At 38.2% G+C, this 24,216-nt stretch overlaps 1 protein-coding gene across 7 annotated transcripts in view; it reads left to right on the forward strand.

Moving 5' to 3' along the window:
- The first annotated feature begins 5,134 nt into the window (after positions 1-5,134).
- ADIPOQ (adiponectin, C1Q and collagen domain containing) overlaps positions 5,135-24,216 on the forward strand; it is a 37,700-nt gene continuing 18,618 nt past the window's right edge. The window contains exons 1-3 of one of the 7 annotated variants that reach the window (XM_072407729.1): positions 5,135-5,996; positions 8,660-8,769; positions 10,015-10,136. The gene's annotated coding sequence lies outside the window, so the exon portion shown is untranslated. Of the gene's footprint in view, positions 5,997-6,534; positions 6,626-8,659; positions 8,770-10,014; positions 10,137-24,216 lie in introns of those variants that run through there. The other 6 variants (XM_072407732.1, XM_072407735.1, XM_072407733.1 and 3 more) reach the window with 6 other exon arrangements.

A 24,216-nucleotide genomic window follows, 5' to 3' on the forward strand; every position in this document is an offset into this window, starting at 1 on the left:
TCACCCTTGTATACACTGCAGTGATCTGATGCTGAAAGGATTCTGTTTTTCCCTAAAAGAGAATTTGTGTGACTAAAGACTCAAAATCCTCCTTACTTGGCAGAAACTTTAGGAGAGTTTGCAGATCACTGGGAAGGTTTTGTTTCTCAGCAGGAGAAAGTGAAACCTGGGCTGTGAGACACAGAGATGCTAGAGAGGGAGGAGGGATGAGTCTGGGCTGTCAGCTTGTGTCCCAGACTCTTCATCCTGAAGCCTCTGATCTGACCTCCTGGCTGGGGTTGCCATCTTAGTTGTTTCCTGGTCTGAAGCAGTTGGGGAGTCTGAGAGGAAATACTGGTGGAGATCAGATTTCTTGGCTGATCTACTTGGACCCTTGGGTTTCTTGTGCCTGGGCATGCAAGATTCAGCTGGCTGCAAACGGGTTTAAGCTCTAAAAGGGTTAATTAGTCAGGATGGCAGGATGGACTGAGAGCATGGGAAGTGTAAATTTTTCAGAATTGTCCCAAACTGTCCCGTGAATCTGCTAGGAAGAGATTTATTTGTTTTACCGAAATTGCAGTTGGGGATTAGCAAAACAGGACACCTACATGTCACATCCTCAGTTATGTCCATTCATGTGCCAAACAGTGGTTGTTTTTTATATCTGGAATGTCAGCCACAGGATCCACTGCTTGATCAGGTTCCTCCTGAAGTTTGGGCAAGGACTGACCAAGATGTTGGTCTAATCTCTTGTACACCATACAAGGCAATGCTTAAGCCCAGCACTGCACCTGTCTATATTAAACAATATCCTCTTTTCCCAGAGAAGAAAAGGGGATTAAACCAATGGTGATGGAACTTCTAGAGGCAGGGGTTATTGAGGAAATTATTTCTCTCTACAACACACCTATCAACCGAGTGAGAAAGGCTGACAATACCTTTAGGTTTGTCCAGGATCTTAGAGCAGTAAATGCTCAGATCATACCCATAGCCCCTGTGGTTCCAGACGTGCCATCTCTGCTATCAGCCATTCCTGCCCATGCAGAGTTTTTCTCTGTTATTGATTTAAAGAATGCCTTACGCATCCTTTCCAACCAGGGGATGTAGTGATAGTCCAGCGCCTGGCAAATGGATGGAAACAGACTGAGTTCCCGTTTGGACCACCCACTCGAGTGGTAGCAGTTACCAGGACAGCGGTTCTCACGGAGGAGGCTCCAATTTGGATTCACGCTAGCAGAGTAAAAAGGCATCAGAGACAAAGAGGGTGAAGCAGGTGTGAAATCCCTGAAGAGTGCCCTATCACAGGCTGAAGATGTTGAACTCACAGGATTCTGGGAGAATGATTTGTCTATTGATAATTTGTAATTTGTGTGTTCCTGCCTATATGGCTTACAACTACATGCATCTACCACCCTGAAGAGATACCTTTTCTGTGTGGCACACAGAGGAACAGGTCAAGAGTAAAAAGGACAATTGGGGCTGAAGTATCAGTCCATTTGGGACATATTTGTATTGTGAAACTAATGAGAGCTCTAAATGTTAGTTCCATGTGTTTGCAGAACCCTCTTAACCCAAGACATATTACACACACATGTTTAATAGCAGTAGCCACTCCTCAGAGCATAATAGCACAGTTGTGGTATAGCAGACAACAGTATCCCGAATTCCAATTACCCTCCCCCATATACTACTATTGTGGGGAATGTCATATCCGGAAGCCAAAGGATAAGATTTTGGTAAGCACTGTTAATGTCACAGCAGCCAATAATTGTTTTAGTTTTGGTCAGATGTGCCTCAACCTCCATTGGATGAATGGCTCTCCAGGTAATAATGTTGGATACGCTAATGTCAAAGCATACTTTCAATTCACATATAATAGTACTGGAAAGTATAATGGTATAGCCATGAAGGTACCACTACGTGATGTTACTAATATTATGAGTTGTAATGCCACCCATCCGGTGCCTGGTGTAAATAAGGATATTGGACTACCCACTGGGTGGTTCCTATCCTTTGGTAATGTTACTTTCAATTATATCCCTGGTAATGTTACCGGAGCTCCTTGTGCCTTTTCTAGACTTACAGTAGCACTCCCAAGAGAGAGACCTACAAGGGATAATCGGAGAGGGAAAAGATCAATTGCTAAACAATTGTCTTCTGATTGTACCTCTAGGTTGCCTCTATTAAGTGCTTCTGAGTATATTGGCCTGGGAGCATCTATTGTAGGAGTCCCAGGTTTGGCTATATATAATACTCGTACTATAAATTCTATTGCATGTGATTTAGCTAAATCTCTGAATCATACCTCCACTGCTCTAGCCTATATACTGTTAGATTTACAAGGTTTGAGAGGAGCAGTGTCAGAGAATAGATTTGCTGTAGATTATCTATTGCTTAAACATAATCTAGGATGCCAGAGTTTTAAGGGTATGTGTTATTTCAACCTATCAGATCATTCAAAGTCCATAGAGGAAGAAATACAGGCATTGCAAGAAATTGTACAAGGTATTAGACAAGATGTGGGATCATCCTCATGGTGTGATTGGTTTCTGAGTTGGTTACCTGATATTACCTGGTTGAAAACGCTCTTTATGTATGGAATTATTATAATCGTCTGTCTAATCTTACTGTGTTGCTGTATTCAGTGTATTCTCTCCTTATTGCAAGCATTTCAGGCGTTCTGTCCTAGACCAAGGGACGTTGGACATGAGTACATTGAGTACCTATGGATGAATCATAAGAGGTCCCCCCCAGTTTTGGGGAAGAAAAAGTGCGTCTTATAGTCCGAAAAATACGGTAAGTGTGTTTAGACTCTGTGTATAAACCTGATGTTCTGCCAAGACAAGTGTCCTTGTTAATTTTGCCAACTCAGATAATGTCGATTGTTTCTGAATAACAAGATGTTTTGTACGTGTCTGAAATTATGTAGCTAATTCATTTCAATCTAGAATAGATACACTAGTATCTATCTATTCTAATAAATGAGCATGCACAATGGCATATTGTTATGGTAAATAAACTAATGTTTGTTATAATAAAGTTGAAGATTGCTTGATACCATACGAGTGTATGCGTCGTTGACCAATTCTTCCCAGGCGCCTGTTCTGATGCACTGAGAGACACTGGGATGGTGAGAGATCTGAGAGGAATAGAGCCAAGAAACCTGCAAATCCTTTCAGGATGTATCATACCCCAGGTTTTCAGGTTTTTTTACATAGAATTGACGTAACAGGTATGGTATGCACAATGCTGGCTTAACATACATCATGGTGCCTGATGTTAAGGAGGTGCTGGAGTGAAATCATTGAAATTTTGAAATTGAAAAATTAAATTGAAAAACTATAGTACCATCAAAAAAAATTGATGGTGCAATCCATGTGTTTAAGGTGTTTTGTGGAGATGAGCACAGAACACATTTTTAGATATGGGAATAACAATGGCACTTTTTGCTGTTAGATTAACTTTGGTTTTAAAATAGACTTCAATAGCATCATACAATTAAAAAAATGGGAGGTAAAATTTAAGATAATATTTAGTTATGAAACAGGTTATCCCCTTTTTGGTACAAAAATATATCAACTCGGGGGTAGCAGTAAAATTCAGGTGCCACATCCATAGTTTCTACAATGTTTATTTTCCAGGTTTAATGGCCTAAAAGGCATTAAAAGGCATACATGAGGTATCAGTTGAGAATTTTTCCATTGATTATATCAATATAGATGTTAACAAAAAATGTACAATCTTTCATTTCACTTGATGCATTTCACAAGCATTGCTTCCTCAGGAGCCAAAGTAGTAATTTGGAAAGGAAGGTAGGAGAAAGGGTTGTGGATTGAAATATTGCCAAGTTAAAGGTAATGTCGTGTATCGAGGACACCCCTTTTTTTATGGGTTGTTGTTCTTGTTTCAGTGGTTGTCAAATTGTATGGGGATGTAATGTAAATATGTTTTGTATTTGTAATTATTATAATTAAAAATAGATTCAAGAAAAAAGGAGAATGCTCAGCAATATATACAGCCTATCATGAACTGTACTAAAAAGAGCACTAGCCAAAGTTAGAAATTGAACATTTATTAGAACAAAAATAAATGTTGAATGTTTCGGTTAATGTAATCAACTTCAGAAGTCACATTAATATCATATCTTTAGGCTAAGCATTAGGTTACAGACAATTAAGAGTAAGGATTCCAAAATGGTCTACATGAATACTGAAATTTCCAAAATTAGTAAGTTGATACACTATTTGGGCATATTTTTCCATTAGCTGAAGATAAATTGTACTTTTTTGACCTTCTTTACTTGGAACTTGTCAAAAAAGAGATGAATAAAATGCAGTAATTATCAATCACTAGTGGGTGGGGGGGGGGGGGGGGGCAGTCTAATAGTATCTACCACAATGCTTTTAAAAATGAATAACTTTTAATGCGTGCATTTAAAGAATATGTAAAATACACTAAATCAATTCTAAATGAATCCATTTATTTACCATGTATAAATGCTAACAATTCATAAACAATTCGTAAACTGGTGCATTTTTTAAACAGATTCATTAGATCAGGCTACATATTTCCAATCTTCAGCCATGCAGTTTACTGAGTCCATGCCCTCTTGTTTTATGTCTGACCTGGATCACCCAGGTTCACTGATGAAAGTGTATTCTCTCTAGCTTAGGAGAGCTTAAAAAAATCAGGGCCCTTGAGTCAACAAATGTCTGTGCTCCATGGAGGGGAACACTTTCTTACAGAAAGCATTTTTATAAAACATACATTATAATATAAACCATCAGACTCCCATGACACAGATTACAGTGTGCGAAAGTACCCTAAAGTCGCATAGTTTACAGGATGGAGAAGCAATATCACATAGATGGAAGGATAAAGAGGCATCATAACATGACAAAGTTTATGAGTGCAGAGGTTCTCTCCATTTCAAGGTAGAAAGACATCTTTTTGGATAGGATAGGAGTTAAAATTGACCACCGCTCAAGGAACCTCTATTAACCTCTTGAGGAACCCTATGGTTCCATAAAACACTAATTGAGAAAGGTAGGCTTACGTGGTAGAGAGGTACCTTCATACTGCATTGTTTACTGAGTAGAGAAACACCAGGGTAAGAAAAAGCCCTCAAGAAGTAGTTTACAGGGTAGATATCTAAAGGGGTAAAACTTCAAGTTGTGCATGAGCAGTCAAATAGGACAACAACAAGTAGTTTACTGACAAGTTTTTGGATGGGGTAACCCTTATCAGGTCTCTGAAAATGAATAACTTTTTGAAAACTCTTTGCATCTAGACAGGTGCATTTAAAAAAAAATCATGAATTACAAAGTAGAGACATGACATGGTTTAAAGGGTGGAGAGACACCTCCACATTGAATATTTTAGAGGGTAGGATTCACTCTCACATGATATAATGTAGAAAGCACCCTTACGGTCTGACATAATTTACAGAGTGGAGGGATTTTGCTGGATTCACCATATTCTAAAATACTTTCATTCATTATAGAAAATAATCCAAGCACATAGGACAAATAAAACACTCTGGGGACATTAAACCCTAAAAGAAAATTTGAAAAATTTGAAAAGAAGAAATATTGTCCACGAACATTCCATCCTCCAGTGAAAATAGCCTACAAACATTCACTCAGAAGAAGGCAAACATAACCCCCTAGTTCTGATTTCAAGAGAAAATTGTGTTAGTGCAACAACATGTCAAACATGAGCATATGTTACAATATTCACACCTTAGAGAAAATATATAATGAACAATTGCTTAAAAGAGAAAATCCCTTAAAGCTCATCAGCTTTAATTGCTGCTTATGTGCATGGAAAGAGTGAACTCTGAAAAGCAGAAGTTGGAGGAACACCACAAGATGAAACTCAAACACTTTCCCTAGTGAGTCTTGAAAATTGAGTGCAACATTTGCCAGCAGCTGTCTAAGGAAATCAGAATCTCTCCAAAAGGCCCGAAGTACCAAAGCTACAGGTTTCTTAGGACAACTTTAGAGATACCCTGGTGGGTAAGTGTGTTCTTTCAAAAGTAGAGAAAATAAGCCTGATTTATTATAGCTCTCTAAGGCTGGAGATGATACAATTGTTAGCAAATGCTTGCAATCTTGGACCAGATCCATTCCAGGTTTTTTTGGATCACCCGGCTTCACTGATGAAAGTGTATCCTCTCCTGTCTTGGAGAACTTTAATAAATCAGGCACAATAAGATATAAAAAATGCCACAAGCTCAAAATGCTACAAATATAAAAATGTAACTTCTGCTTACTTGAAAATCTCTTGCTTTTTTTTCACCGAAAAGTTCCCAACTGGCCTTTAACTGATATGACTGTCAAGACAAAGTTCCCCTGTCTCTCCTTCTCCCTTAGTTGCCTTTGTCCCTAAATAATTCATCCACCCTCAAAATGACTGCCTTTATCTATGTAAAAAAAAAACAGTAAAAAGGGAAGTGTAGTGGTGAAACCAATCATTTCCTGCATATCCCTTTTTCATTGTTTGTGTAAATAGGGACGTTGTTGTGTCCTTTTGCCTGCATACATTGAGGCCACAAGGGTTCCTCCTTCTCATCTAAGAAAATTGGTTTAAATACTTGTGACTTCTGTGCTCAATATTCTGTGTTTTGATGCCGTCACCATGCATGGTATGTTGTACATAAATTACTCCTGACCGTACTACCCTGAAGGCTTTGCTGAATTATAAATACTACTGATCAAGGTGTATAGTATTATAAGTATTCCTAACAAAACAGTTGTTTGTTGCTAATTAGTTTAATTTGTTTTATTAAAGTATTTTGTAGAAGTTTCATCAGCTTAAATTTTGCCCATCCTGGCTCATCCTTTCCCCCCTCATTCATTGATTAAATTATACCTTTCTATTTTCAATACATATCTCTAGATTCAGTGATACCAGTACTAAATCTTTGCAATGCAGGCAGATCATGGCCTGTAGAAGGTACCAACAGGGTGCTGTGTATAGCTTCTTCTGGAGCAAGAATTTCAATGTGCAGTGAAATCAAAGTAATTTCAGTACAGGAGGGAAGCCTGTACAATTGTGCAAAAGCAAGGCTGAAGGTCCGCTTTTGGGGTAGGCTCAAAATTAGTAGAGAAAGGCAGATGAAAGTGCTTATTTAAAAATAGTTATCTTTATTTTAAAGGGAGTATACAAATAACATTGGTTAACTTTGGTTAGGTGAGAAGTGAATGAAGTAAAAGCAAACCCGGGGGTTTCTTTTACTCTGTACATGTTTATATAACTAAGCATGAAAGAGAGTCATTTGTATGCTTATCAATTTTATTGCTTTGCACTAAGACCCAGAATATTTATAGACACCATTATTTGTTACACTGTGTGTATTACAAGGCGGGTTACTATTTATTGCTTTGCATTACGATTTACCGCTGTATTTTATATACTCAAGTTTATAAACATTTGATAATAGAGTGTTTTCTTTATGGCTGTAATGACATTATGCCAAGCAGTATGTTTGCCCTGCTGGCATAGCTTTGTACCTTATAGTTACTTCCTATCTCTTTTCAAACACAGTAACACTTTTAATTCCCATCTATCACCACAAACCCTACTAACCTGCTCACCTCCCTCCTCTGCATACACAGAACTACATTACAACTCCCTTCATATACAGTAGCACTTACCTTCTCACCTCCCTCCTCTATACATTCTTAGAGCTACATTTCAGCTCAATGTATATACAGTACTACTTCCCTCCCTGCTTTCTACCTATTATACTACACAGACCTACTTCCTTACCCACTTCCCTTCATGCACAGTACTACTTCTCACTTCCATCCTCTCTTAATATATTTAGTTCAACTTTCCTTATCATTTCACCTCTATCAACAAATCTACTTCCATCTTCACCTCCCTTCTTTTTTTATACATAGTGCTGCTCACTTTCCTGCTCTCCCTATACATATTACTACCGCTCACCTTCCCAATCATGTATCCACACCTAGAACTACTTCCCTTCTGACCTCCTTTCTCCCTCCATACACTGATTATATTGTGTGTCTTTATTCTGTTTCCATCCTCTGTCTTATTCTTTCCCCCATCTGATCTGCCATTCCCCCCAGCTGCCCGATAAAACCCTGCTTAGTCCCTAAGTCCCTAAGAAAGTGAGCAGAGCCCTGCACTGGGAGTCTCTCACTGAAAAGTCTATTACGGTCTTCAATAAAGGGTTTCTTACTAAAATCTGAACTGGGGGGTCTGTCACAGAGGTCCACAATGGGAGTCTGTCACTGAGGTCTGCACTGGGGAGTCTTTAACTGTGGTCTGCACCAGGGTCTGCACTATAGGGTATGTTTACATTGGGAATCTATTATTTAGGGGTCTGTTACCGAGGTCCACACTGCGAATTTATTACTGAGGTTTACACTGAGAAGCCTGTCACTAAGGTCTTTATTTACCCCAAGAAAATCCCTGACCTTTCTAGTGGCTTTTCTTGTGAAGTTGTTCCTTTTTAAAGTCCCTCAAAGATCACAATAACAATTTAGAATGGTTTCTAACAGCTTGTTATTGTTGTTAATGTTAAAGGGCTGGCAAGAATCTAAACTCACAGAAAAACACACTGCCTGTGTTTTCAAATTATTTTCTTGACAATGTTTAGAGATACATATAATAGTTAGGTATTATTACTGTATTTATATTGTCCTGACAGGTAAATGGAGCTCAAGAACTAACAAACTCAATGCAGAGTGAATCATGGCCAAGATCCTAACTTGGGACGCTGACTAGCCGGGAAAATCTATTCTGGCTGATCAACTTAAGGTAGGTTTAAAATCATTTCACAAAGCACACTACAAAGGTATGAATATTATCTTATCCAACCATGGTCAGACTGGGTAACAGTTCTGTAATGTCTGTAGGTAGTTTAAGAAATGGTTATAAGGTAATAAAGAAAATCATGTTAAAATCCTGCAGCTACAGCAGCCCCCTAGATATAACACTGCATACAACTATGCAATATTTTATAACTGAATTACTAAAAAATCACGTATAGTTTATCATGTGTAATGAAGATCAAAACCACTACATATTTCCTTTAAAGTGTCCCTGTTTCTTATATTTTGAGGCAGCTGCACCCTGTAGTAGACAAAGATGAATATTTACTTCTCCGGTGGTTGGTGAGCCCATTCTTCACTCTGCTGCAGATCCAGTGAAAGATTAAAGGACATTACCTATTTGTGCCATAAAAAGCACACATAGGATGTAACGTATTATGAAGCCAACAAGTACATTCTTTGTGAAAATATATGTCTCTAGTTACAAAAGTATAATGTATGCAAGGTTGCAGAGCATTATTTCCATTATTTCTTTTACAATCAAAAAATGTTTTTTATTCTGCTAGGGTTACAATTAGACTGGCGGAAAGGTTGCAGAGTGGATGCCAATTCCTCATGTTAGTTGCCACATCTCACCTGCAGTAGCCCAATAGAGAGGGAATAGGAGTGACAGTGTATGCTTCAGTACCGCTCAATACCACCTGCTCTCAAACATGCAGCCAAGCACCTGGCAAAGTGCCGTGCAATACTGCTTGCTCCTGCTGCAGGCCTGAACCCACCCTAAAGGTATTTTTGCATATATAATATTTTTTCAAATTTTTCATGCAAAGGTTAACCTGTACTGAAAACAAATGAAGGCTTCCATAGCTACCCTTTCCCTATAGGAATGCTAACTACCTGGCTGTAATACTAACCCAATGGCTTCAGTACATTTAAAGATTGCCTGGAAAAACTGCAGTTGAGTTGAAAAAGTTCTAATGTATCATTAAATGTATCATTAATAAATTATTTTAATAATTTTTACTAGAAAAAAAGGCTTTAAAGCCCAGGACAGCCAGATATAGGTGGCCACCTTATTTCTCATGTGAGGTGTAAAAACTCCAACCAGCCAAGTCCTTTATAGGGTCCCCTTCTGCATTAAAATACCCTTACCTGCCTGTTTGCAGTTTATAAATTACACTCACCTTTCCCTGTTCTCTCATTCTTCACCAATACCACAATCTTCACCAAGGCTTGCTCTGGGTTCCCGATCTTTAGTTATTGAGATTGGCCAGACAGTGATGACAAAATTCTCATGCAAGACCCAGGGGATGTGCAGATACCTTCTTTATCCCTGCATCTTACATCAGACAGGTAAGTGTGTTTTATTACAGAAGGTACATCACCTACCCCTTCCTCAATACAAATCCTGCTTGATCTCAATTTTTAATTACAGAACTATAGTTCTTTATAAGGAGAGCAGGAAAACAAGCCATTGGAAATAAATAGATAATGACAAAATAAAACAATGTATTCAAAATAAAGCTTCCATTTAAATGCCCATTATAAGCAACAAAACAATGATTTCACACCTACAAATACTCAGGGAAAATAATAAAAAATTGGAATGGGACAATGGATGAATTATTAATAGTATTACATCTTTGTAATTTGAAACGTTATAATACCAACCAAAAAATGCAAATACTGTAAAACAAGTTACAAATACTGCAATGCTTGAAATACCGGCACTATAATTAAACTAGTTGAACAGCAAAACAAATAAAATATTCACTTCTGCAATAAACTGAATAAAAATAATAGAATATAAATAAAATAAAGAATAAAATTCTCTTCTTGAGAGATTTACTAAAGGCAAATGTTCACAACGAAAAAAGCAACAATTTTGCTAGCACAGTTTTCTTCTTAATCTGACACAGAATCCGCTTTCTATAACTAAGATAAATGCACATTTACTTTTTAAAAGTATTCATTTTAAAAAACCTTAATGCATACCAGAATTATGTTTTATGTTATACACTGCATTGTATTTACTCCTCCAATAATTTACTTTGTAAAGAATGGTGCACACATGGACTTACCAGAAGTGCAGAGATCACTGACTTCTTTGAGCAAGATATGACTGCTATTGAGCATGTAATTCTTTTTAACTCCACTTTCCATCAGCTTGAAGACTGACTTTGCAGGTCAACCCCTAGGAGGAGTGAGCAGCAAGTAGTATTTTTAACATTGACAGAACAGGATGGGGGGGAGGAGACACATGCCAGTTTGGGAACAGGTGGAGGCACCTTGTAGGGTTTAGAGTTGGCACAACACTCCACTATTTTACCAGAGGACAGGAGATATCACTTGTCATCCTGCTGTCTATTGAAAGATAAATGAACATTTATCAGCTTCCTCAATCTGAATAAAGCTGATTTCCATTTTTGCGCAGTGTCACATGAATATAACTGGTATATACTCTTTCGGGACCCACAATTTACATATGTTTCCTGTGAGGGGCTAGCACTAAAAACAGGATGCAGAAAATAAGATCACTATCGGTTTATAAGACGGAACATTAGTTACACGCTTTTCTTACTATCATGATGGCATTTAATGTGCTAGACGTATAAAAGACATATTTTAGGAAATCAAATGATAAAATCTTTACAATGAAATAGTAATACAGAGAAAATTAGATTAAAAAAATCCCTGCATTGGGACAAAATGAACATTAAATGCAGGTCATGTAATAAACTTTCATCGTGCATGTGATTTTCTTTCCCTTGGAACTGCGTTTCTTTGGACTTTCTTGTTCTGTTGAGATGCAATTGATCTGCGGATCAAATGCAGCCTTATCTTGTAAGTTGTGTTTGCATTTCAAACATAGACTATGCAAATGTGTTTGAATAGCAAACGCATCATCTGAAAGGAAGTAATAGCAAACTTTTTATGGTTTCAGGTTTGGTGTAGCTATTAGGTTTTTGTGCAAGGTGGGTACAACGTTTTTTAGATAAGGTTTAAAAGGACTAATGATTAACTATGTAAACATATCAGATAATAGCTGCCTGTGATGAATGTGCTTGTCTCGGAAAAAAAATCTGATTGTACATCGTTCATCAATCCACCATTGCAAATTAATGAACAACCAGTCAGGAACCACTGCTGTTTGCTCCTATAAAGGAGAGCACAACAGGGGGTCCTCACTTGTCCTCCCGGTTTGCCTCTATATAGAACAGAACTGCACAGTGTGTACCGAACTTGTTTGTTCATCTGTCAAAACGATCATGAAGGATCATTTACAGCGACAATCCTCTGACATCCATTGGACATGTACAAGGCTTTTAAATAGGGATGAGCGAGATTCGGGCCTTTCTCGAGGCCATGCTGCGCATGAGCAACATAATACATGTGCCCTGCTTTGCGCACATACTGAACCTGGTGATGGAGAAGTTCCTCCGCACGTACCCAGGATTGCAGGACTTGCTGAGACAGGCTCACTCTGCAGCCATGTACACCGATCTCCTACTGCCGTCGCGGCGCTTAGCAAGATCCAGCGCCAACAGAGGCTTCCATTGCACAGACTCATTTGTGACACTGTGACTAGATAGAACTTCACCCTGCACATGCTCCAGTGTCTGTGTGAGCAAAAGATGGCCATCCGCCATTACTTGGTCAGCGTGGTGCATAGAGGCAGCGGGGCCCTTGGTACAGCCACACAACTGAGCTATTTTACCAGTGACCAGTGGCTGGAGATGGAGACGCTGTGCAAGGTACTGGTCCACTTTAAACAGGCCACAAACGTTGTGAGTCGGGAGCAGTCAGGCTGGAACGATGTCATTCCCATCATCTTTCTGCTTGATAATACCCTGTGTGGCCTGATGGAAAGTGGTGATGGGAGAGAAGGGGAAGAAATGGAGGAGGAGGATAAGGGTGACATTACACTCGATAGCACACAGCCAGCATCAGGGGGAGCAGGAAGGGACACTGGCCAGCATCAGGAGGTTCAAGAGGAGGAGGAAGATGATTATGATGATGATGATGATGAGATGACCATGTTGGGGCTGCTGGACAGGACCCATCCAACCCACATTTGTGCTGTCACGCCCCAGGCATTGTGCGGGCAATGGAATAACAGGAACAATAGGAGGTGGGTAATGAGGAAGAAGGAAGACAAGTCCCCATTCATCACCTATAGTGCCTTGAGATCCTGCAATGACAGGAGGATTCCCACCGCTGCACAGCCGCAGGAATTATAATGTCATTGTGGGAAAACCTGTAAAAAAAAAGTTAGGTAAAAAAACACAAACATTTAATAAATTACTTTAAAATATTATTTTTTTGAAACATTTTTTTTAAAACAATCTGATTGTTCTTGCAGCCCTTAAAAGACCCTTAAAAAAATTCGAGTTCGAATTCGGCATTTGATCACCTGGAGAATTTCTCAAGTCAACACAAGTCCCCATTCATCACTTGTAGTGCCCAGAGATCGTAGTGGAACTGCAGAAGTAATCTGCAGTTCAGCTCCATTGTGACGTCATGTGGAAAACTGAACTGAGGTTCCACTACATTGTCCAGGCACTACAGGTGATGAATGGGGACTTGTGCCCTAGCACTGTCATATAGAGTCATAAACTCATATGACTTATATTTTCGTAACTAGGATCTGTCAAAAGACGGGAGACTGAGAATGGGGCAGGTCAGTATAAAAGAGGCCAATAACAGAACATACTCTGATGAAATAGAAGCAATGTTTTTAAATAGGGCCCTGCGATCACATGCGATGTTACCAGTGCTGTGATTTGATAATGAGAAGACTGCAGTGCTCTCCTCTCTTTGTGTTCATTCTGCTGTCCACACCTTTTTAGTTCTCTGTGCCTCTGCCTGACCTCCATGCTAGCTCTGAGGTCCTACACCTTATCACCAATTCATTGTTCTCCATGCAGCTCCCCTTTAGCTCTTCATCCTTAGTTTAGTTCCTTTTAATCTCGGTGTGTCCTCTTGCCAGCTCTAAGCACTCCCACTCATCTCTTTTCCCACAATATAAGCCAGTGATAAAGGTGTTGAAAGCAGGTGGATAAAGAGAAAGCACAACCAGCCTTCATCCATTTGTACACCTCTAGCCCAGCGCCAACTTACCAGTCTATCTGATGGGAATAAGACTACTCCTAATAGCCCAATGGCAGGCAAGTCAGAAGAAACTCCTAGCAGCCCAGACAGCCAGCAGGAATATTGATCAGCTAACATTTCTAAGTGAGATCTTAAGAATTCCCATCTATGCACATACAACTTCATTTTCCATTTTTTTTTAATGATGCACAAATTAAATAGAAAAGGCCAACTGAGCCAATGGTTTTATCACTAGGTGGTGGAGCCAAAAAACTGAATTCTGCAAGTTTGAAGCGTTAAAGCATCAATGGTTTATATAGTACATAAAAACAAAGCTATATATATAATACAATCAGTACATTTCTAAATGCATATCAACATAAAAGGTTCAAAGGGTTGTAAATATCAAAATATCAATGGCAAATGTCCAAAAGGGTACCCGGCACGATGTGCAGCCAAAGGGCTGCTTCTTCAGGGGAAGGTGCAAACAAGTGTTCCAGCAACTTTGGTGTTTTGTTGCTAAGATTAGTATACTTTTCATAAATGTTACACATTTATCGCTGAGTCTCAACAACATGGGTGCTGTGACTAAATGATGCAAAAAGATAACCATGAAAATGTGAGCTGGGAAGCACTTAGTAGGTGTTACATCAAAGAATAGACATTACTGGTTTTGCACCGCTTTGCACATGTGTAAACTAGGACAATTTATAAGAATAACTAATTTGCTAAGGAAATTTTATTTTTAAAAGATAAAAATAAATATTAAACTTTTGCTTACCACTGAAAAAAAACAAATATTATGTTTTACTGCATCTCATATTACCTTTAATAAATATCTCTGTGCCAATCATTTCAGTTTACTATTCATTTAGTTTTTGGCTTTTAATACAGGAATACTGGAACAACTCAGTTTATATTTATTTTTGAGATGATTACAGGTTTGTTGCTTAAGTGAAGTGTTCTTGTGCAAGAAAGAAGTGTAAGCTGTCTGATCAGTTCTCCCTTTAACTCATGCAGTAAAGTCAGTATTGTATCCTGCATTGTTATGCCTATGATGAGATATGCAGTAACTCCTTGCCTCTGCACTTCATAAAATTTCACCATCACTCACCATATGTTTCCTTCCCTCTAATGGATGAAATTTAGCTAGGGAAAAGGTTTTAAATAGGAATTAATGCTGTGTCCACAATATTTTTAGATCCTTATTGTGGCACAAAGTAATATGAGTATAGAAACTCTTCAAATAATTCCTCTATTTTAATAGAATCTGACATGGTATGCTTTCTGCCACTACAAGCCTTGTCCATAGTTATTGCAGTAACAAGTGTAATTGGACATCAGCATGTATACTAGGCTAGTGCTATGGTTTGGTGCCTTGCATAAGTTCCAGATAATAAATTTGTCTGGGCACTAAAACTATTTTGGGACTAGAGGTATAGAAAAAACACACAACTTTTTTTTATCCCATGTGCCTACTGTAGCTAGGCATCCAGAAGCAGCTTCAGGTTTGGTGTTTGCAGGCATTTTGAGTTAAACAAAAAACATGGAGTCCCCTCTAATATTGAAACCAGACTCTTCAATAAACTTGGTACCTTCCTGGATAGCAATGCAAAAGCGTGGATGTGCAAATGCAGCAAGTGTGTGTGAACTTCTCCTATCAATAAAAGGTCTTTCAGAACTAGAAAAAAAGGCCCTCATTGGGGGAGAGAGCCTCATCCATTCAACATACCCCTGTAGGATTCTGTGGGTGAGATGCTAATTTGGAATCTAAATCCCTCTTCAATAAAGTGGTCCCCATATCTATCTCTTTACCCTAGGGAATGGGTACAATGGTCCTTGCCACTGTTGGGGTAAGACGAGGTCTATTTATTTTGCTAGAAAAGAAGGGGGCTACATGCTTTTTGCCCTCTTCCTTCCCACATTTAATAGATAGGAGAGGATCACACACTCACTGCCCCATTTCTTATCCAAGAAGGTCCCAATTCTACTAAAGGGTCTGGTTTCAATATTTCAATATTTAACTTGCCAGTTTGGAAACCCACTGCCTCTATTTTAGCTGGAGTCACATATATGCTGCATTTTACCATGCAATAATGGAACATATAGTTAACACACATTTAGTGGTGCAATGTATAGCTGTTTTTCTTTTGTTTGTTTTTTTTTTTTTTTTGTGACACCCAAAGCACTTTGCCAAAGCACAACTTGTATGTAATGTCTCTCAATCTGCAAAATACCTGGTTATTCTGTTATGAAGATTCTCCCTTGGGCACTTCATTTTACTCCTAACTTTTGCATTGTCACCCTAGCACCTGCAACTTTGGTGGAGACAGCAAGCAGATATGGTGACAAACACTATGCAGGAATGACATGCAAAAGACTCAAACAGGTGATGAGGACAGGAAGAGGCTGAAAATGTCTGGAAGGGATCAGAAGCGCAGAGAAGTAAAATATAATGTACGAGGGTGTTAGTGGGGTATAGAAATGTCATAGGGTGGTTAGTGCTTTACCAGTGTTCTTTATTTTGAAATGTGGGAGGAAACTGAAATACCCAGAGGAAACCCACGCAAACACAGGGAGAACCTGCAAACTCCATGCAGATAGAGTCCTGGCTGAGATTCAAACCTAGAACCTAGCTGCAATGGCCAGAGTGCTATCTCTGAGTCACCGGGTTGCCCTCTGTTTTAAGAAATCCATTCCAGGTTTGCTGGATCACTCAGGTTCTCCCATGGTAGTTTATCTTCTCTAGTCATAGAGAGGTTTAATAAATCAGGCCCACTGTGATTACTACTTTGTTTTTTGGCCTTCAACATCTAACCCATGACTGAGTGCAAGAATATATAATTTTGTCCAGCTGATAAATAGCTGCACCCACCTGAACCTGAATTTTCCACTAAACCTGGAATCGATTTCCCAAAATCATTTGCTATTATTTGCCAATTTGAGTAAATTTTAGTAAATTCTGGACCAGATTCATTCCAGCTTTGCTGGATCACCCAGTTTAATCTATCTTCTCCAGGCTCCAGACTGTATGGTTTCCCATTGAATAAAAGGTAAGTTGCTTCTATGCAGCTCTGTAATATAATTATTATTGTGTTAAGGCATATAATTTTGTTAAAGGCAGATACATGATTACACAGCATTGGAACCTGTTTGATTTAAGACATAAGTTAATATACAAGCCACCCTAAATATATCTTTATTAATAAAAAGTATTTGAATATAAAGTTTAAATAACAACTAAACCCAGGAAAGCAATGTTTTTAACTGCATCTTACCAGTTCTCATATGTGGTGGCTGCTTTCATTTTATATGTAGTCATTTTATGATAAGAAAAAAAAAAAGTGTTTGTGTAACTTCCTGTGAATTGAACTTAAATCATAAACATCCTCATTTTCCTCCTACGCTATCAACTGTAAACTGCAACTTCTGCCTATTATGAAGAAAATGTATGCAGCTGCTACATGTTTGTTAGAGATTTTATTTCATCTGTGTAAGTTAGATTTAGATGACACTGATGAATCAATACACATACACAATTAAAAAGAAACGTCATGTAGCTCTCTGTAGGTTTTATTAAAAATGTATAATTATTTTTTTATTATGAAACCAAAATACCGAAGAGGGAGGCAAACATGTGTTATTAAATTAATATTATTTTTTTTAACTTTTTATTAGAATTTTTGGAAAAACATAAACAAAATACTAATTTCAAAAGACAATGAAATGACCAAACAACGACCCTTATTATTGTGCAATATTGTGAAACAAAAAGTACAATAAATCATAAAAAAACAAGAATCACTAGAAAAAGCGAATTACTTGTAAATCAAAAATAAAACATCACATTTAAACTCACTGTAAGAAAATGCAAACAAACAAATCTACATCACATATCAAGTTATATGTAAAATACATCAGGAAGAGTATTTGAACCCATCATGAATCTGTGAACATCAAATTCTATTTAAACTGTACTTACATTTACATATAATTAAAAAGCAAAAAATATATTTAGCTCTTGTGTTTGCTAACATTTTTAAATTGTTTGCTAATTTTTTTTTTCCAACATGTGTGCTGCTCTGTGCTAAATTTTTAATTTTTTTTTTTATGCCAACATGTTTGCTGCTCTGTGTTTGCTAACTTCTTAAAGTTTTTTGCTAATTTTTTTTTTTCTAACATGTGTGCTGCTCTGTGCTAACTTTTTAAAATTTTTTGCTAATTTTTTTTTCCAACATTTGTGCTGCTCTGTCTTTGCTAAATTTTTGAATTTTTTTGCTAATTTTTTTTATGCCAACATGTATGCTGCTCTGTCTTTGCTAACTTTTTAAAATTTTTTGCTAATTTTTTTTTTGCCAACATGTGTGCTGCTCTGTGCTAACTTTTTTTTTTTTTTTTTTATGCCAACATGTGTGCTGCCCTGTGTTTGGTAACTTTTTGAAATTTTTTGCTAATTTTTTTTTCCAACATGTGTGCTGCTCTGTCTTTGCTAACTTTTTAAAATTTTTTGCTAATTTTTTCTTTTTGCCAACATAGCTAGGGGGGTTAAGGCACTAAACACAAACATGAATTTTATAAACAAGTGCTAAAAATATTGCCTGGATTTCATATTTCCACATTTTTTTTGATCGCCCAGAACGCACTAAAGCCAATACATTTGCATGACAGCCAGGAAACGTTGAAAAGCGCCTCCAATATATCTCTAATAGGAGAATCACTATAATTTTTTCTAATGGTGCATCATTGAGAATTCACAATTAATACCCATAGGAAACTCAAGAAATCTGACCTGTCTGTTGGTGCTGATAGTGATCATCCTATTATCACTAACTCTGATTTACCTAAATACGTGCATGTGGATCTGTTTGTTCTGCAGAGCATGAAGATACCTGGAACTTATGAACAGCTAGACCTGTTTCCGTCTTTTGGTTGAAAACTGCACAGTTAACAGGTGCATGGCAAACTTCTGCTATACCTCCAGGAACAGCAATTCACACCACAGGACAGCATATTAGCATGCATTGCCCTTTTTGTTTGTAGAAGGGGGAAGGAAAAGCAACCACAGAGCAAGATGCAACATGTTTCCTCTAGGAACCACGCTATAACCCCACCACAACCGCAAGGCAATCACAACACTTTGGAAGAACTTGCACATTGGGGTTCCCAACTGATCACATAAAATGTAATGGAATAATTAGGAACACAGATGAGCATGCACTACAAAGCTGAGGTTTACCTCAATTCTGAAAGGGGCAAAACTTTCTTCTTAGATGCAGATGAACATGATTATGAAGATCAAAACATTGACATTTGAACAGTTTCCTTAATATGAACTGATTTACTTATAATTGGTTGGTGCATGCACGTTAGATGTCCTATATGTGTAGTGTACAATGGGTATAAACCCCCTGAACCCATCACTGAAATTGTTGTAACCTTACAAAATAGGATACTTGAATAAAACTGTACATGGAATATAAATATGCCGCCTAGTAGTGGTGAGCACTTTGATTGGCTAGTGGTATTCAGACGGTGGGACTGCAGACCACTCCTCACCCCACCAGCCAATGAAAGCACTCTTTGCTGTTTGCATTAATTTATGAGCTTACAGCTCATAACCACTTTGTTTACCGATTTACTTCCTGAAAAAAATGTACATAGTGGGCAGTGCTGCCAAGTGTCAAAAGTTACAATCAGCCCAAATCTGAACAGTAATACTACTTAGGGCTCTATTTATAAAACAGAGAATCCATCATTTCCTCAAACACTCTCTGATACAAAAGATTAGGAACAAAAATAATATGTATTGTTTCAATAATTAGTTAGTCCAAACTCCTTTAGAAAATGAACCCCTTTAGCTGCCTTGTTTCAGCCCCCCTAGCAGTAATCCCGAGTGTGACTTGGGGACATATTTCTGTAAAGTACAGGTCTACAATTTAAAAAAAAAAAAATTTCATGAAAAACAGTGTACTGTTTTTGGTACAGAAATCCAGACATCAGTGAAACGCCCAGGTGGTTAATTTATATTATTATTTATCAATAATATTGCACCCTTGTTTGGAAACTTTTGATAAAAAAATTTGTTTTTTATAAATTACATTGTTGTCGTCTAATATTTCATTATTTTTTATTATAGTGTCTGATTATAGTTCAAAGGCAATATATGCATTATTTTTGTTTAAAGAAATTCAACCAAATTTAAACACTATACATTCATATCACACTAAAAACAAGAATGACACCCCCCTCAAAAAAGTATGATAAAAATGTTTTAGGGTGAAGGTCTTACTCCTAGAAAGGCAGTCAACATTACAAGAACCCAGGAAACAGTTCATGTACAAATAAATGTAAACATTTCAAATATAAATTTGTTAAACAAGCAAACAGCCTTTATCTCAGTGTCCCAATATTCCAGATGGGAAGAAACTGTGGAATCCTATTGTTTAAAATGTTGGGCAACTTCTGCAAATTGTGGTCACATGACATTTCACTCATGAATTTCACTGGTTAGCATACTTTTTTAATTTTAATAATACAGGTCTGGAGCTGGTCCCATGGAGTGTTTTCTGCCTTTCATTTAATCAGTGCTTAACCTCCCTAGCGGTATTCCCGAGTGTGGCTCGGGGTTAATTTGCAGTTCCAAAAGCAGTAACCTCAAGTGTGGAATTGCCAGGGAGTTTTCAAGTCCTGGTCCCCACGTGCCCGCAGCGTCCTCCAGTGATCGCCAGGCTACACAGATGCCAGCCGGGCAGTGCGAGTGTGCAGCTGGAGGGTGGGACCGTGCGGCTGGGAGGCAGGACCAGGTGGGAAATTTAAAATATTAAGAATTTTTAAATGTACCATTTTGACATTTAAAAATACTTAATATTCAGACCGCCAGGGAGGTTAAGACAGACAAACAACATTTTTAATTTAAATAAAAGGGTTGTCTACCCCTATGTAAAGCAAAAATTCTGAGTTCAAGTACACTTTAATGTGGTTTCACCGCTACCATTGGTTTGTAGGGGCTCAAGAGGGTTCCAGATTCACTGCCCCAGTAAAGTAAATTGTATATTTGCCAGAACAAATTTTTTGTAACTATAATGGAAGGGGTGCAGAAGCCAGTAGGGATAGCCAGATTCCAGTAGGGGACTATTGCAGTTGAGAGCACAATGTATAACAGGGGTCTGCAAACTCCGGCTTTTAAGCCAGATATGGGCTAGCCGGTAGTTCGTTCCTGCCTAATGCCCCCTGGCCGATCTGGACTAATGCTGGCCGGATCTGCCAGGAGGCATTTAGAACTACTGGAGCCAGAGCCCTCGAAGCTTGGGTGCTGCTTCCTTGCAGTTGCTCCCCTATTTAACGCGGCCGGCATTGATACTTCCGCCGCTGCGGTAAACAGGGAACGCACCCTGAAGGTAAATCCTTCTCTTCCGCATCGCATACGGAGGAAAGGGATTTCACTTCAGGGAGCATTCCTTGGTAGTGGGTGGAGACATTAGGGCGGTACTCAGACGCCGGCCTAGTGTGCTCCCGCCCACTTCTGAAATGGCCTAGTGGCCAAAGTTTGCCGACCCCTGATGTATAACAGCGTATTCATTATTTGTATTTCCTAAATGTGATCTTGATAATGATGATATTGCCTTAGAGTTATTTTCTGTCTCCTATGCATCATTTGAAGACATTCTTACTAAAATTATGCTCTTGGATAGAGGTGTGCTCTTAGCCAAAGCAGATATTCAGTCAGCTTTCCTCCTATTGCCCATGCATTTTTGAGTTTGTGTTCTTATGTTTTCACTTTGACGGTAATTGATTTTTGATAAATCACTTCCTGTGGGTTGTCTGTTCATTAATTTGAGATTTTCCCATTCTTTTTAAATTGGGTAGGTAAAATAGAAAATGGTTAAAATAAGGTATTACATTATTTGAATTATTTTCTTTTATTGAGTCAGGTTCCTTACATGAAAGCCTGTAACTGTTTCCTTTATTATGTGCTCTGTCTGCTAAGTTTGGTGTTCCCCAAAGGCTGAAAAAATTCCCCCCTATTACTTGTTTGGACGTTCTAAGTATAACAATAGATACAAATAAAACAGAATTCTGGCTTTCAATTGAGAAAGTAAATAAACTGAAATTTTCTAGTTCAATACTTGCTCAGCAAAATGAAGGTGACACCTAGGTTATGCTATCCTTTTTAGGTTTATTGGCTTGGCTAGAATCATTTCTCATACGTTTTTTTTTTATGGTGTTTGCTGGCTTCCACACACCTAATGCATTTCTTATCTATAATCAACAGCATCTACACATGACTTGCATTTGTTATATTACTTCTTTTTATATTACTTCTTGAGTCAAGCTAGAGTTGGTATCCAAGAAGACAAAGAACAGGCAGAACATCATTGATCAAGTAGCAGGTAACAGACAGATCCAGAAACCTCTGCCTAACACTAGAGGGGCTTAAATAAGATTAGCAGCCAATAGTAGGACAGGATCATGACCTGGAACTTATCTGCTCATTTGCTGCAGGACATATTCTCTAATCCCCTCCAGCTGTGCACAATGTTCTTGGGATGCACAGAGTGACTAAAGGGAGGCCGAGGATGCTGCAAATTTGTAAACAGAGGAGATGCAAGCAGAGTGCTAACAGCAGCTGTGTGCACTTTAAGTACTTTGAGGACATAATCTGTAAAGAACCTCTTTACTTTACACAAAGTAAATGTAAAACTGAATAAATCAATTACAAATCAAGAATATGTGATTCTAGAAGGTGACCCTTCAGTGATCCTGATGTATTAAAGCTCTCCAAGACTGGAGAAGATAAATGTCATTTTAGTACAGATCATGTTTCTACAAATACCCTGCAGCAGAAATAATTGGAAATTCCAGTGTTTTTGAAATGGCGTCCTTAGCTTGATTTCAACAGTCACTACATGGTCTGTGATATTCTATAGAAATGTGTTTTTTGTGACTAAGCATTTCTTCATCAGCCAATATAGGTAAAGCCTATGATTCTGACACTTTTTTTTGTTTTGGATGGGGTAGGGACTAATAAAATATCACTCAGCTTTTTTTTTTTTGGTTTTGCCTCTGGTTCTTAGTTTTTAAAACCAGTACAAGATATAAGGATATCGTTTATGATCAGGACAGGGAGGTACAAACAGCAATAAATCTTCTAATCCTTCAGCATTTTAATAATGGGGCTTGTGTTGAGGAGTTTTTGTTCACATCAAAGCTACATGACTGCAGAAACCCATACAACCACAGACCTCCACTTACCAAACACCACATCAATTTGGAATCTGCACCAACCTGATATTGCTGCTCCCAGCCACACCATTGCCCAGCTCAGGAACGATATCAAAACCCACTCACAGCCCATCCCACATAAACTTAGTTCACTTCCTTTCCAAACCATTCAGAAGACTCCACACCAAAGATGAGTCCCCTACCCCATTGATACTGACACCAAAGAACACTGCCCTTGAAGACCTTAACCGCCTACCTTTACCTAACCATTACACACAATACTATACCCCAACTCTTAACCTCTACCACCAGCAAGGGATGGAGCATGGGAAGCTTGCACTAGCTCTGCTAAAATTTCTGATTCTCATTACCCACCAATCCCTTACCCCAAAACATCTCTTAACCCCTGCCTGTCTGCTTTTCTCCTAGTCATGCAGGCCCTCCCTATGCTTTCTTCGCTTCTTCCAGACCTGTCTTTACCCCAACCCCAAAGCTTGTAGACACAGACCCTGTGAGTTTATTTTTTTGTTGCATTACCACTGCTACCATTTGTACAAGTGTGTTAAAAAAAGTAAGTAAATTATAGAAAAGAAGTATAGATTACTGTGTAATAGAATATTCAAAAAAAAAATAAATAAAAAAGAATATAGAAATTCTCTACTGTAAAATGCTAAATGTGAGCAAGAAGACCAAGGAAAATGGGAGGAAATGTTTAAGTGCTCTGGTTGTTTTTTTGACTATAGACTGCCCTAACAGATGTTTCTTTAGAAGGACCTGATTCATCTGATTTATTCATCTGAAGGTAGGCTGAAGGCAAAGTGATGACATAGAAAGCTTGATTGATGATTTGGTTGTACAAGACCAGCAATTCAACATATTAGCAGCAGGCTGAACCACTCACTGCTTCCCCCAATAAATCTCTATAAATTGCACATGATGCCATCTTCAGATATCACATACAGAAAGGCAAGCTTCAGCAGCAGTCTTGGGGCTTTTCAATGTCTAAGGAGGATTTTACACATAAATACCATGTATAAAATAAGTTATTTGCTCATCCAATTCTATGGGAAGTTTTCTGTTGAATAGTCTGCTAAAATGGTCTGTTAAAGAATTAGTATAC

This window comes from Pyxicephalus adspersus, chromosome 4 (assembly GCF_032062135.1).
Source record: "Pyxicephalus adspersus chromosome 4, UCB_Pads_2.0, whole genome shotgun sequence".
Lineage (NCBI taxonomy): Eukaryota > Metazoa > Chordata > Amphibia > Anura > Pyxicephalidae > Pyxicephalus > Pyxicephalus adspersus.